Raw genomic sequence first — 14,958 nt, 5'->3', positions numbered from 1 at the left:
GAGAGCGCGTGGTGAGGAGACAGATTCTCGCCACGCCACCTGGTAGGAGCGACCTGTCAGGTAGGACGCAATCCAAGCGTGGGCCGCGCCGGAGATGCCCAACTCGGAGAGGGTGGAGAGGAGGATCTGATGGTTCACAGTATCGAAGGCAGCCGATAGGTCTAGAAGGATGAGAGCAGAGGAGAGAGAGTTAGCTTTAGCAGTGCGGAGGGCCTCCGTGATACAGAGAAGAGCAGTCTCAGTTGAATGACTAGTCTTGAAACCTGACTGATTTGGATCAAGAAGGTCATTCTGAGAGAGATAGCGGGAGAGCTGGCCAAGGACGGCACGTTCAAGAGTTTTGGAGAGAAAAGAAAGAAGGGATACTGGTCTGTAGTTGTCTTTAGTTCTCCCCTCATCCCCTCTCTCCCTCACCCTCTCCCCCTTCATCTCACCCTCCCTCTGCCTCTTCCCCATCCTCCCCCTTTCTCCCTCACCCTCTCCCCCTTCATCTCACCCTCCTTCTGCCTCTTCCCCATCCTCCCCCTCTCTCCCTCACCCTCTCCCCCTTCATCTCACCCTCCCTCTGCCTCTTCCCCATCCTCCCCCTCTCTCACCTTCGAAGTTCACCAAACCGTCCCCTTTTCTCGTTGAAAGCATCCCTGAGCTCCTTCACTCCTATCATGTCTGCTGTCTCTGCCAACATCTTAGGACCCATCAGCTCCAGAAAGTCCACTCTGCTGCCACCTAGAGGAATATTCACTTGACTGGGGGCTGAAAGGGATGAGTTGAGATGGTTGAAGGAGGAGAATTAGTTAACCATTAATAACAGATAACATTTATGGTGGTGCAAAGTGTCACAAACCAAACCTGTTTTGAAGGAACACATTTCATACTCTACAGTTTCTAGATCTCTGTTTACAGTCAATATTAGCAGAGAATTCACAAGGAAATCTCAACTAGTCGGTTAAGAGGAAAGGTCAGCGGGTGGGCTTCTCACAGGTATGTATGTAATTAATCATTTGACAGTAACATGAACTATATGTAGTTGATTAAAATGATTGTTACATGTACCACTAAAACTTCATGATAGGTATTTCATGTTATTTATTGTTTCTAATATGTTTCTACTACGTGTTTTGTAATTAGGAAATGTTTTAATGTTGTTGATCAAACTAACGTGTCATTGAATGTGACCCGCATTCTACTGTCAAAACGGTGCTGGAAAAAATGGCAAAGATTGTTACAAGTTAAGATATACTGTGCATGTAGACAATTCAACTTGAAAATATTTAAGGAACATTAATATGTTCTAGTAATTATGTATATATACACCTTTATTTAACTAGGAAAGTTAGTTAAGAACAAATTCTTATTTACAATGACGGCCAACCCTAACAACGCTGCGCCAATTGTCCGCCAACCTATGGGACTACCAATCATGATGGGTTGTGATACAGCCTGGAATCGAACCAGGGTGTGTAGTTACTCCTCGAGCACTGTGATGCAGTGCATTAGACCACTGCACCACACGGGAGCCCTATATTGTTATATTGATCATCAATTAATTTTTACCAAATGTATTTGTCAATTAAAACTATGACAACGTATGACTTGATTCTGTTGTGACAATCATGTCAAACTGTTTTTGACAGAACCTTATATTTAGAAATAATATTATATATGAATATGTTCTTAAAATTATTTTATATCATTGCTAAGACTAATTAGAATCATAGACAACAGGGTAACTTTGAAGAAGTACTTGCTTCAGATGTGTTTATGATTATATGGTCAGGTACTATCAGGTACTGTCTTCATACCATCCCAGTAATAGGAGTGTCTGTTATATTTACAAGATGATGCTGTGCTGACTCATTCTTAGACCTTGTGATCTCTAGGGTGATCTAGGTAGACTGTGTAATTGTTACATTTGATCAGGCGACTCTATATGTAGCAGGACATTGTCATGGTAATTGTGCACATTCAAGTTCACAAAAGGGTTTTTAATTAACATCAACCCATAGCTTATATTTGGACTATGTGCACATGGGAATGTGTGAATCTCCTCCTCAGCCTAAATTGTCCCCACCTCACACAGATGGAACGCCATCTTGCTGTTTAGTAAATGGGTGAGGTGTTAATGAATACCAGGCGAGGTTAATGAATCACTGTTCTCCATCAGATAAATATGTCCTAAAATGGCGGAGGGAGTGTATACTTAATAAACAATAAGGCCCGAGGGGGTGTGAAACTGTACATGGCCAATATACCAGCAAGCAAGGGCTGTTCTTATGCAACATAAACAGTTAGTTACATAGTTTAATGGATTTGATATGAGAGGACTGAAGATGGATCAATAACATTGTAGTTACTCCACAATACTAACCTAAATGACAGAGGAAAAGAAGGAAGCATGTACAGAATAAAACTATTCCAAAACATGCATCCTGTTCGCAACAAGGCACTTAAGTAGAACTGCAAAACATGTGGCAAAGAAATACACTTTTTTGTTCTGAATACAAAGCGTTAAGTTTGGGGCAAATCCAACCAACACATCATTGAGTACCACTCTTCATATTTTCAAGCATGGTTGTGGCTGCATCATGTTATGAGTATACTTATCATCGACAAGGACTAAGGAGTTTTTTCTAGGATAAGAAGAAACGGAATACAGCTAAGCACAGGCAAAATCCTAGAGGAAAACTGGTTCAGTCTGCTTTTCAACAGACACTGGGATATGAAATCACCTGTCAGCAGAACAATTACCCAAAACACATGGCCAAATCTACACTGAGTTACTTACCAAGATGACATTGAATGTTCCTGAGTGGGCTAGTCACAGTTTTGACTTAAATTGGCTTGAAAATCTATGGCAAGACTTGAAAATGGTTATCTATCACAGGAGGTTGGTGGCACCTTAATTAGGGAGAATGGGCTCGTGGTAATGATTGGAGCTATTCAGTGGAATGGTATCAAAGACATCAAACACATGGTTCCATGTGTTGGATGCCATTCCATTTGCAAAATTCCGGGCCGTTCACCTCTCCGCAGCCTCTTCTGCTGTCTAGCAATGATCAACTACCAATTTGACAGAGCTTAAACCATTTTGAAAAGAACAATGGGCCAATATTGTACAATTCAGGTGTGCAAAGGTCTGTCTTAGAGACTAACCCCAAAATCCTCACAGCTGTAATCGCTGCCAAAGGCGTTGTAAACTGTGGAGAAAGGACCCATTACTGATCCAAAATGGTGGCCTAATCAGGCCTAGACTAGATTATTATCATTATTTCCACATTCTAAACGCAGGGCTTTTTTAGCGATTATTGAAATGGGATATTCACTGCAGTTGACTTTACTCACTAGAAAAATATAATAATGCATTATTGCATTCTGTTGTTATACCCTAGGTATGATCATTTTCTTGTCCCATAAAAATATTAGTAGTATTAGGCCTAATATTTAGCTAAGGAATAATTGCATATGCTTCTAATTTCTAATCTCTGTCTTCACCGTTATCTTTGCACAATTACGCATCTGATTTTCCTCTGCCTCTCAGCTACAGCTATTCCTCCTAACTCATGGAGTCCCAGGAAAAGCTCTACTACAATAGCTTGTTGTACACTTAATATTTACTACTACTAGCCTATCGAGGAGATTCCACCTTCCTCTTGCTTTCTGAATGTAAAATGGTGGAGTTTGAAAGGAGAGTGAGAGCCGTGATGGTGTAATCAAAATATCATACACTGTATGTGTAGCCTGCTAATGTACCTTTCTGGACCTTGTTAACTGTCGAGAATAAACTCATAACGGATCCAAATGGTTGAATAATCAGGCCTAGGTTGTAAGCTGTTATTTCTGCATGATCATCAAAACAGGATGTTTGAGCGGTAATACAAATTAGCCTACATAACTGCAGTTTACAGCCCTAGACAATAATGTGTACTCACTCGATAACAATAATGAATTCCTTATTGCACTGTGTTGTAGCTTAGGTAGAATAATTGTCTTGTTTAAAAACGTAGGCCTAATCAATAGTGTAGTTTTGTGTCCGGGACTGCAGAGCGCATCAGCCTGGGGAATGCACAGTTTTGCTATGTCATAATCTCTTCACTTTTTTTCTCGCACTTTAACAGGTAAATATTTATAGCCCCTACTATTTAGCTAATGCATGGCCTAATATCCAGCTAATATTTAGCTTAAGACATTGGCTATACATCTATACCCTCTCTCTTCCAGCTGTTCCCGTGCGCAATAGGCTAGGCTACACAAGCCTCTAGACCTATTAGCATTTTGTGGAGAGATGCAGGCTTTCTCTTGCTAAATGCTTAATGTAAATTAGGCCAAAATGCCAAATGATCTACCGCACAGGACAGCCAGAGAGATGAGCACAGTGAAAAGAAGATCAAAGGAAATGATAATCATTCGCAAAATGTAAATCACTTGCAAACCAATTGAGCAACGAGGCAAGCAATGACATAATGTAAAAGGTGCCCAGGCTAAACAGCCTTTGTTGTTGAATTGCTTAAATATGAGTTTAATATGAGTGTTCATTGAAGTATTATTTGCAGTTGTCACTATCACAATGAACACACCTTGAAGACTTGGGTTACTGAGCGATCTGTGTTAGTACCTAATTAATAGGCCTACAACGTGCAGTAGGATGCGTTGATCAGATGATTAACAGGTGTACTATAGAAAGATAAGCATTACGCTGGTGTGGATGCTCGCCAAACGTCTATCTATAATCTATCGTTATCACTATAGTTATCGTCCTTGCTGTGGATGATGTATAATCTATCGTTATCCCTATAGTTATCGTTATGATGTATAATCTATCGTTATCACTATAGTTATCGTCCTTGGTGTGGATGATGTATAATCGTTATCACTATACTATGTTATCGTCCTTGGTGTGGATGATGTATAATCTATCGTTATCACTATAGTTATCGTCCTTGGTGTGGATGATGTATAATCTATCGTTATCACTATAGTTATCGTCCTTGGTGTGGATGATGTATAATCTATCGTTATCACTATAGTTATCGTCCTTGGTGTGGATGATGTATAATCTATCGTTATCACTATAGTTATCGTCCTTGGTGTGGATGATGTATAATCTATATCACTATTTATCGTCCTTGGTGTGGATGATGTATAATCTATAGTTATCCCTGTAGTTATCGTTATCCTTGGTGTGGATGATGTATAATCTATAGTTATCACTGTAGTTATCGTCCTTGGTGTGGATGATGTATAATCTATAGTTATCTCCTTGGTGTGGATGATGTATAATCTATAGTTATCCCTGTAGTTATCGTCCTTGGTGTGGATGATGTATAATCTATCGTTATCCCTATAGTTATCATCCTTGGTGTGGATGATGTATAATCTATATCCCTATCTCCTTGGTGTGGATGATGTATAATCTATCCCCTATAGTTATCGTCCTTGGTGTGGATGATGTATAATCTATCGTTATCACTATAGTTATCGTCCTTGGTGTGGATGATGTATAATCTATCGTTATCACTATAGTTATCGTCCTTGGTGTGGATGATGTATAATCTATCGTTATCACTATAGTTATCGTCCTTGGTGTGGATGATGTATAATCTATCGTTATCACTACAGTTATCGTCCTTGGTGTGGATGATGTATAATCGATCGTTATCCCTGTAGTTATCGTCCTTGGTGTGGATGATGTATAATCTATAGTTACCCCTGTAGTTATCGTCCTTGGTGTGGATGATGTATAATCTATAGTTATCGTCCTTGGTGTGGATGATGTATAATCTATAGTTATCCCTGTAGTTATCGTCCTTAGTGTGGATGATGTATAATCTATCGTTATCCCTATAGTTATCGTCCTTGGTGTGGATGATGTATAATATATCGTTATCCCTATAGTTATCGTCCTTGGTGTGGATGATGTATAATCTATCGTTATCACTATAGTTATCGTCCTTGGTGTGGATGATGTATAATCTATCGTTATCACTATAGTTATCGTCCTTGGTGTGGATGATGTATAATCTATCGTTATCACTATAGTTATCGTCCTTGGTGTGGATGATGTATAATCTATCGTTATCACTACAGTTATCGTCCTTGGTGTGGATGATGTATAATCGATCGTTATCCCTGTAGTTATCGTCCTTGGTGTGGATGATGTATAATCTATAGTTACCCCTGTAGTTATCGTCCTTGGTGTGGATGATGTATAATCTATAGTTATCGTCCTTGGTGTGGATGATGTATAATCTATAGTTATCCCTGTAGTTATCGTCCTTAGTGTGGATGATGTATAATCTATAGTTATCGTCCTTGCTGTGGATGATGTATAATCTATAGTTATCCCTGTAGTTATCGTCCTTGGTGTGGATGATGTATAATCTATCGTTATCACTATAGTTATCGTCCTTGGTGTGGATGATGTATAATCTATCGTTATCACTATAGTTATCGTCCTTGGTGTGGATGATGTATAATCTATTGTTATCCCTGTAGTTATCGTCCTTGGTGTGGATGATGTATAATCTATCGTTATCACTATAGTTATCGTCCTTGGTGTGGATGATGTATAATCTATCGTTATCCCTGTAGTTATCGTCCTTGGTGTGGATGATGTATAATCTATCGTTATCCCTATAGTTATCGTCCTTGGTGTGGATGATGTATAATCTATCGTTATCCCTATAGTTATCGTCCTTGGTGTGGATGATGTATAATCTATCGTTATCACTATAGTTATCGTCCTTGGTGTGGATGATGTATAATCTATCGTTATCCCTATAGTTATCGTCCTTGGTGTGGATGATGTATAATCTATCGTTATCCCTATAGTTATCGTCCTTGGTGTGGATGATGTATAATCTATCGTTATCCCTATAGCTATCATCCTTGGTGTGGATGATGTATAATCTATCGTTATCACTACAGTTATCGTTCTTGGTGTGGATGATGTATAATCTATCGTTATCACTATAGTTATCGTCCTTGGTGTGGATGATGTATAATCTATAGTTATCGTCCTTGGTGTGGATGATGTATAATCTATCGTTATCACTATAGTTATCGTCCTTGGTGTGGATGATGTATAATCTATAGTTATCGTCCTTGGTGTGGATGATGTATAATCTATCGTTATCCCTGTAGTTATCGTCCTTGGTGTGGATGATGTATAATCTATCGTTATCCTATAGTTATCCTGTAGTTATCTATCGTCCCTTGGTGTGGATGATGTATAATCTATCGTTATCCCTATAGTTATCGTCCTTGGTATGATGTATAATCTATCGTTATCACTATAGTTATCGTCCTTGGTGTGGATGATGTATAATCGATCGTTATCCCTGTAGTTATAATCGTCCTATGGTGTGGATGATGTATAATCTATAGTTATCCCCTGTTATCTATCGTCACTATAGTTATCGTTCTTGGTGTGATGATGTATAATCTATAGTTATCGTCCTTGGTGTGGATGATGTATAATCTATAGTTATCCCTGTTTATCGTCCTTGGTGTGGATGATGTATAATCTATAGTTATCGTCCTTGCTGTGGATGATGTATAATCTATCGTTATCCCTGTAGTTATCATCCTTGGTGTGGATGATGTATAATCTATCGTTATCACTAGTTAGTTATCGTCCTTGGTGTGGATGATGTATAATCTATAGTTATCACTATAGTTATCGTCCTTGGTGTGGATGATGTATAATCTATAGTTATCACTATAGTTATCGTCCTTGGTGTGGATGATGTATAATCTATCGTTATCACTATAGTTATCGTCCTTGGTGTGGATGATGTATAATCTATAGTTTATCCCTGTAGTTATCGTCCTTGGTGTGGATGATGTATAATCTATCGTTATCCCTATAGTTATCGTCCTTGGTGTGGATGATGTATAATCTATCGTTATCCCTATAGTTATCGTCCTTGGTGTGGATGATGTATAATCTATCGTTATCACTATGTTATCGTCCTTGGTGTGGATGATGTATAATCTATCGTTATCCCTATAGTTATCGATGATGTATAATCTATCGTTATCCCTATAGTTATCGTCCTTGGTGTGGATGATGTATAATCTATCGTTATCACTATAGTTATCGTCCTTGGTGTGGATGATGTATAATCTATCGTTATCCCTATAGCTATCATCCTTGTTGGATGATGTATAATCTATCGTTATCACTACAGTTATCGTTCTTGGTGTGGATGATGTATAATCTATCGTTATCACTATAGTTATCGTCCTTGGTGTGGATGATGTATAATCTATAGTTATCGTTCTTGGTGTGGATGATGTATAATCTATCGTTATCACTATAGTTATCGTCCTTGGTGTGGATGATGTATAATCTATAGTTATCGTCCTTGGTGTGGATGATGTATAATCTATCGTTATCCCTGTAGTTATCGTCCTTGGTGTGGATGATGTATAATCTATCGTTATCACTATAGTTATCCCTGTAGTTATCGTCCTTGGTGTGGATGATGTATAATCTATCGTTATCACTATAGTTATCGTCCTTGGTGTGGATGATGTATAATCTATAGTTATCCCTATAGTTATCATCTTTGGTGTGGATGATGTATAATCTATCGTTATCCCTATAGTTATCGTCCTTGGTGTGGATGATGTATAATCTATCGTTATCCCTATTGTTATCGTCCTTGGTGTGGATGATGTATAATCTATCGTTATCCCTGTAGTTATCGTCCTTGGTGTGGATGATGTATAATCTATCGTTATCACTATAGTTATCGTCCTTGGTGTGGATGATGTATAATCTATCGTTATCCCTATAGTTATCGTCCTTGGTGTGGATGATGTATAATCTATCGTTATCCCTATAGTTATCGTCCTTGGTGTGGATGATGTATAATCTATCGTTATCCCTATAGTTATCGTCCTTGGTGTGGATGATGTATAATCTATAGTTATCCCTATAGTTATCGTCCTTGGTGTGGATGATGTATAATCTATCGTTATCCCTATAGTTATCGTCCTTGGTGTGGATGATGTATAATCTATCGTTATCACTATAGTTATCGTCCTTGGTGTGGATGATGTATAATCTATCGTTATCCCTATAGTTATCGTCCTTGGTGTGGATGATGTATAATCTATCGTTATCCCTATAGTTATCGTCCTTGGTGTGGATGATGTATAATCTATAGTTATCCCTATAGTTATCGTCCTTGGTGTGGATGATGTATAATCTATCGTTATCCCTATAGTTATCGTCCTTGGTGTGGATGATGTATAATCTATCGTTATCCCTATAGTTATCGTCCTTGGTGTGGATGATGTATAATCTATCGTTATCCCTATAGTTATCGTCCTTGGTGTGGATGATGTATAATCTATCGTTATCCCTGTAGTTATCGTCCTTGGTGTGGATGATGTATAATCTATCGTTATCACTATAGTTATCGTCCTTGGTGTGGATGATGTATAATCTATCGTTATCACTATAGTTATCGTCCTTGGTGTGGATGCTTTAATATGACTTTCAGAACTATGGTAGGCTGTGCATGTTTTTCACTAGTCGACAAGGACGCTAAAAATCTAATTGAACCTCTTTATTGGTTTCCAAAGGAAAGCGTGAATTTAATCTGACCAGTTGTTGTGGTTTTGTCAGTGACTTGACTGATTATAATGTTTGTACCGCATGCCGTTATAGATTGGGATATCGCTCATTTCGATATAATTACCTACTCAACCAACATAGGTCTAATATAATGATTGAATTCATGATACATTTTCTGCAAATTCCTTATAGACTCAAATTAGGAAAATCATTAGGCTAATTTATATCATACTTGATCATAAACACTAAGGAGCCTAAAATTGTCTTTGATTTGATTTCAATTCGATATCACTAAACCCAAGCTATGGGCTATATGCAAAAATGTATTGGGAATCTTATCAAATGTTTTTAGAATAAGAAAACATGGGAAAGCCGTTTTGTCCTGAATTTATATTATAATATAACACATATAATTTAGCCGTCCTACCTGAACCTATTACCCAACTGGACGCAGTCGGATTGAAAGTACATCTTAGGTTTCCACCAGAACCCTCCTTTATAGCCGTATCAATTATTTGTTCCATGCAAGGAGGGACAGGAGGCAGACTAAGAGCAAGAGCAGGGCAACCACCTGAGGACACTATTCACAAATGTTGACTATGTTACTGGCTTTGGTGTTTCCATTTACGTTTTGAGGTTGGACTTTACACGTAGGAAACACCGAGTGGTGTCACCGTCACCTTGTTATTCAGTATGTGTTATACCTGGTTTCCATCTCGTTGGTGGGATGGTGTTTAACATGTGCTGGGCCAGGTGCTATTTAAGAGTGTCTGGCCCAGGTGCTATTTAAGAGTGTCTGGCCCAGGTGCTATTTAAGAGTGTCTGGCCCAGTGCTCCAGTTGTGTTGAGAGATGTGGAAGGTCAACACCCTCAGTTGGTGCTCCCTATTTGATTACAGAAAACATGCCTTTGTCTGATCCTCCCTGTTTTTTCTTTTGCTCCACTTTTTGTTTTGCTTCCTGTCTTTGACGTTTGTGGGGTTTTATTCTGTTAGCCTCTCTTCTTGGGCAAATTTAGTCGTCGCTCATGGTGGGCGTTTTTTTTTTTGTCCCAGTTGTTGATACTAATCTAATCAACTTCCAGGGGACACCCCCATGAGCCTCTTTCAGAACCCCTCCTAAAATCCCACCTGTTTCGTTTTGGTCAGTGACTCTTTGTTAGTTCCCCCTTCTAGTTGAGATCCATGTTTGGATTTCTTGCTGGGGAACTATAATTATTTATTTATTTTTTACAAGAAATTGATCAACTAAATCACATGATGATGGTGCACGTTTACAAGTAGGTAGGCTAGGCTATCCTTAAACAGACATTTACCCTGCCCCCATCCCCCAATGTACATTTACATGTATCATTGTTACAGTTGTAAATATGTATATTATTATTATTATTTGTATTATTGTTTCATTCACTTTTCTTTGACCTGCACTGTTGAAGCTTGTAGCTTAATACTTTCACTGCACCCTGCAATTACATCTGCGACCCTGCGCATGTGATTAACAAAGCTAATCTAATGGAGGCCAGTCCATGTTTTCATTATACTGATCACTGATGCACTAAGTACTCCATTCCATGTTTTCATTATACTGATCACTGATGCACTAAGTACTCCATTCCATGTTTTCATTATACTGATCACTGATGCACTAAGTACTCCATTCCATGTTTTCATTATACTGATCACTGATGCACTAAGTACTCCATTCCATGTTTTCATTATACTGATCACTGATGCACTAAGTACTCCATTCCATGTTTTCATTATACTGATCACTGATGCACTAAGTACTCCATTATACTGATCACTGATGCACTAAGTACTCCATTCCATGTTTTCATTATACTGATCACTGATGCACTAAGTACTCCATTCCATGTTTTCATTATACTGATCACTGATGCACTAAGTACTCCATTCCATGTTTTCATTATACTGATCACTGATGCACTAAGTACTCCATTCCATGTTTTCATTATACTGATCACTGATGCACTAATTACTCCATTCCATGTTTTCATTATACTGATGCACTCAAAGTTCCATTCCATGTTTTATTTATGCACTAGTTGAACTACAGAGCTAGTGAACAACAATGTATATATGTTACCCCACAATGGTTTCTGTCAATTTCAACAAAAGACAAGAAACACTGACCTACATTCACCATAAGATAATAGAATATGAAGAGGGAGAAAACAGTGTGTTGTAGTTTTTACCAATGCATTTGTCACTAAGTGGTTTAGACTACAAAACACAAGCATAAACCCCCAGAGCAGGGAAGCAGTGTTTTTATGTCTAAAAGGTTTCTTCAATGTCTGATACACATCTTATCAAAGCCCTTATAGGGAATTTCAATATCATCATGATAAACCATCTCTGTTCTTATTCAGATATGCTCTGGAAAAAATACTGTACATTGCTGTTTTCAGTAAAAAATGTTTTTACATTTTGATTTTGTTCATAAACATTTTATTCAGCCTATAGTGCTTTACATAATTGCATTTGGTACAAAATGCCTTACAGAATGTCATTATAATGTCAATTCAAATCCCTTGCACAGCAGGCAACAGTAGTTCTACTCTGCTTTTGTGTTTAATTAATATAATGGTGTTTACTCTTCTAATTTACAGATTGATATGGGACTAGACCAGTCCTCTTCAGGATTGTGAGGCCTCCTCTCTGAGAGGCATCAGATCTAGACCAGTCCTCTTCAGAGTTATCCTCTCTGAATAATGAGTTATCATCAGATTGATATGGGACCAGACCAGTCCTCTTCAGGATTGTGACGTCTCCTCTCTGAGAGTTATAATGAGTTATCATCAGGGGGCTGAGGGTGGTGACATCCCTAAAGAAAGACAGAAGGATGGGTCACCAAACAAGGATCTTAATGTGACCATGGACCCTGATATGAGGTGTGTTTTTGTGTTTTTGTTGAACACTTTTAGATCCTATGTTATAATTATGTAATAGATTTACATGACGATTTTTTACCAAAAATACAACACACCTCTCAAATATATAGTAATATGTTCATATGATTTCTATGAAGGATACTGTGTTACTGCTAGTCAGTTGCATAGCTGAATGCATTCAACTGAAATGTGTCTTCCACATTTAACCCAACCCCTCTGAATCAGGGAGGTGTGGGGGGCTATCTTAATCAACACCACGTCAGTGGTGCCCAGGGAGCAGTTGTTGTTAGGGTTTTAATTGCCTTCCTCAAGGGCATAAAGGCATATTTTTCCACGTTGTCGGCTCGGGGATTCAAACCAGCAACCTTTCGGTGAAAGGCCCAACACTCTTAACCGCTAGGCTACCTACTACCCCTATAATGACTCTAAGGGAAAACAGATTTTTATAATTTTTTGCAAAACAGGTACCTTATTTAACTAAGTATTCAGACTCCTTGCTATGAGACTCAAAATTGAGCTCAGGTGCATCCTGTTTCCATTGATCATCCTTGAGATGTTTCTACAACTTGATTGGTGTCCACCTGTGGTAAATTCAATTGATTGGTCATGATTTGGAAAGATACACACACCTGTCTATATAAGGTCCCAGAGTTGACAGGGCATGTCAGAGCAAAAACCAAGCCATGAGGTCTAACACTGTGCCCATGTAACGGATGTGAAATGGCTAGCTAGTTAGCGGTGGTGCGTGCTAATAGCATTTCAATCGGTGACGTCACTTGCTCTGAGACCTTGAAGTAGTGATTCCCCTGCTCTGCAAGGGCCACGGCTTTTGTGGAGTGATGGGTAACGATGCTTCGAGGGTGACTGTTGATGTGTGCAGAGGGTCCCTGGTTCGCGCCCGGGTCAGGGGAGGGACGGACTAAAGTTATACTGTTACACCCAAACCAAACACACGCGTGCCCGTCCGTGTGCGACATCGTGAACAAATTGATTTTGTCCCCCCACACCAAACGCGATAACGACACACAGGTTGAAATATCAAAACAAACTCTGAACCAATTATATTAATTTGGGGTTGAAAAGCATTAAACATTTATGGCAAGCTAGCTAGCTTGCAGTTTGCTTTTTATAGCTAATTTGTCCTGGGATATAAACATTGAGTTGTTATTTTACCTGAACTGCACAAGGTCCTCTACTCCGACAATTAATACTCCGACAATTAATCCACACAAAATGGTCAACCGAATCGTTTCTTGTCATCTCTCCCCCTTCCAGGCTTTTTCTTCTTTTGACTTTTTATTGCGATTGGCATCTAGTATTACCATGACGACCAATCAACCTCAGTTCATCTTTCAGAAACCCACGTGGGTATAACCAATGAGGAGATGGCACGTGGGTATCTGCTTCTATAAACCGATGAGGAGATGGGAGAGGCAGGACTTACAGCGCGATGAGCATCACAAATAGAACTGACTTCTATTTTAGCATTTGGCAACGTAGACGCTCATTGGCGCGAGCGAGCAGTGTGGGTGCAATGATGGCGGTGAGCTTTATACCAATCCAGCCGATGCTTGGCATTTCGCATGGTAATCTTAGGTTTGTGTGCGTCTGCTTGGCCATGGAAACCCATTTCATGAAACTACAGATGAAGAGTTCTTGAGCTGACGTTACTTCCAGAGGCAGTTTGGAACTCAGTAGTGAGTGTTTCAAGCGAGGATAGACGATTGTTACGTGCTATGTGCTTCAGCCCTCGGCGGTCCCTTTCTGTGAGCTTGTGTGGCCTACCACTTTGCGGCTGAGCCGTTGTAACTCCTAGACGTTTCCACTTCACAATAACAGCACTTACAGTTGACCGGGGCAGCTCTAGCAGGGCAGAAATTTGACAAACTTACTTTTTGGAAAGGTGGCATCCTTTTCTCTGGTTGTATATTTTAATGAAGAGTAACCAATCAATGAATATCCCTATTAGTTTCATGGAGGGGACCTTACACCAAAATGAAGAGTTAGATTCTACGTTCTATGTTCTACTTGGAAAAGTCAATAGGATCCTAAAATGATTGTTATTTTATGTAGTTGGCCAGAATAAGAGAAGCTAAATATCACATCATGGTGACTCATATCATTATTATGTGGAAGAGAGGAATATAATAAATGTTAATTTTATTGTATTTGTTTTGTGTGTTTTGTGTTTAGTGTTTTATTCGTTTTTGTGTTTTGCATGACTGTCTTGTACTACTAGGGGCCCTCCAGAGAGAGCAGAGTCTATTTCCTCTGGTTTTCTATCAATGAAGACTGACAAATCCATGGATATCCCTGTTCATTTCAAAGGAGCAGACTCTCTACAAAACAAAGGGTGAGATTCTGATGTGCAGCCAACTGTAAATACAGGGCTATGTTGTAATAATGCTGATCTCATGAAATAAAAGATCTGTGACTTAATGTAAAGCAAAAATACACATCAT

At 39.0% G+C, this 14,958-nt stretch overlaps 1 long non-coding RNA gene across 1 annotated transcript; it reads left to right on the top strand.

The window, feature by feature from the left end:
- Positions 1–843: 843 nt before the first annotated feature.
- LOC135566561 (uncharacterized) lies at positions 844–14,844 on the top strand. The gene is made up of 3 exons (XR_010462126.1): positions 844–981; positions 12,332–12,496; positions 14,736–14,844. It is a non-coding gene; the product is annotated as an uncharacterized LOC135566561 (long non-coding RNA).
- The last annotated feature ends 114 nt before the right edge of the window (positions 14,845–14,958 follow it).

The sequence above is a fragment of the Oncorhynchus nerka genome, unplaced genomic scaffold (assembly GCF_034236695.1).
Source record: "Oncorhynchus nerka isolate Pitt River unplaced genomic scaffold, Oner_Uvic_2.0 unplaced_scaffold_4203, whole genome shotgun sequence".
In the NCBI taxonomy this organism is placed as follows: domain Eukaryota; kingdom Metazoa; phylum Chordata; class Actinopteri; order Salmoniformes; family Salmonidae; genus Oncorhynchus; species Oncorhynchus nerka.
This window is presented reverse-complemented; position numbering and strand designations above follow the sequence as displayed.